Raw genomic sequence first — 1,917 nt, 5'->3', positions numbered from 1 at the left:
TTACAGTGTAACATGTCAAATTAAAATATCTGAATGAATGCCTAGAAAATGTAAGATAGGTGCTTTATGGTGGGGAAAGCAAAGTCTTATTTTATTTACAGCATGCCTGTATAAAAAATGAAGTATCTTGCAATTAGAAAATGAATAAAATATGCAAAAAGTTAATACGATATGCAGATATGCTATTTATGTGTGCTTTGTTTATACATGTATACGATAAATATGTATGTATTTCTAAAGTTACACAGTTTCAAAAGTAAAGGTTCCTGGGTTATAGAATGGAAATGTTGTCAGCATGTAACCATCAATAAGTATTATATTTATTAAAATAAAATATTTTTGTTAGAAGTTATTGAAAGTAAAATTAATAACATTAATTATATTATGCTTGATTTGACCTCTTTTCACTGAGATTTTTGAATAGGAAAAACCCTATCCAACTCATAAATTCCATGATTGAAATAGCAAAATTTTAAAAAATTGTAATGCAGAACCAAATGTTCATTAGCTGACATCTTTCCTCAATAATAGAGTCTACTAACTAATCTCAAGAATCCTGGTCCTGCTTAGGAGCACTCCAAGTAGAAATTTCATTTGTACATATTCTGGTCAATAAATGGAACTTGCTAAGCAGTAAAAGAATTTTGTGACTACATTTGCCTTCTGGTTGTGAACTATACAACAAAGATAATGAGATTTTCCTGGTAAGGCTGAATCTCTCAAGATCCTCCTGGGATGACTTCTGTGATTCCTTAGAGTACTGTGCTATTAAATGCTCTGATCAAATTCAAAGGGGACTCTCCATTCAACCAAAAACCTGACAACGTTTTCTTTCTTGTGGTGGCTAATTTTCCATGTGAATCTATTTTCTTGGGAGAAACAATGAGTTTTAAATGCTGATCTATGTAAGGGGAGATACCATGTTGTTTTTTTAATTTTTTCTAACTTTGTATGTTCCTCAAGGTCTAGAACAATGAATAAATCAGTTCTGAACTCTTTGAATGTCTTAATTGACCACTTATCTTACTCTTAAAGAGACCAAAATTCAGTAAAGAGGTTATCATGTAATACAAAAATATTTGGAAGGTGAAGTGAACATTTAGTGTTCCTCCACCCCCTTTGAATACAGAATAAATTTCAAACTCTTGGCTTCAAGTTGCAACAGGATCTGGTTCCAACCATCTTTTCCAGCTTTAGTTTAAACTACTTTCTTTCATGTATTTTATGTTTCTGCCAAGCCCAGCTATTCACCATCCTCCAAACACTTCTCATACATATATTCTAACACCATTTATTCCATGAAGAGCAACCAGTCATAGTTACCTGGGATTTCAAAGTTTACGAATAACCATCCTCATAACAATCCTTTAACTGATGTAGCTTCTCAATATTATTGCTGCGGCCAGCACAGTCCAGCTGGTCCAGGGCAGTTAACGGGGCTCACAGAGCAAGGATGAAAAGACAGGCAGGACACAGCAGTCTGAACAAGCTGAGTTTATTCTGGACATACTGAGCCAATAAATTAGGGAGTCAGGGTGCTTAAATATTAAAAAACCATAGGGATAGCAATTGAGGCATGAAAAAGAACAGATTGTAATAAGTAGAAAGGGAGGCCTCACGGCCTCTTTATCGGAATGTTGTCCTGTATAGCAGGGGCCCTGATTCCTGGAACTTCAACGCCTGAATTCAAGGACATGCACCTAAGAACAATATATCACTTAACTTCTCAAGTCAGCTACTCTCCCTTGGAGGAGGGGAACTCTTGATAAGGGGCCCTTTCAAACCCCTCAAGGTTCTCTCCATATTATTATCTACATTTTAAAGATGAAGAAATTGAGGTTCAAAGAAAAATTAAGTAATTGTCTATGGTCACACAACTAAAAATGTGAAGATTTGAACAATATCTCCTGACAACAA

The sequence above is a fragment of the Notamacropus eugenii genome, chromosome 4 (genome assembly GCF_028372415.1).
Source record: "Notamacropus eugenii isolate mMacEug1 chromosome 4, mMacEug1.pri_v2, whole genome shotgun sequence".
Taxonomy (NCBI): domain Eukaryota; kingdom Metazoa; phylum Chordata; class Mammalia; order Diprotodontia; family Macropodidae; genus Notamacropus; species Notamacropus eugenii.
This window is presented reverse-complemented; position numbering follows the sequence as displayed.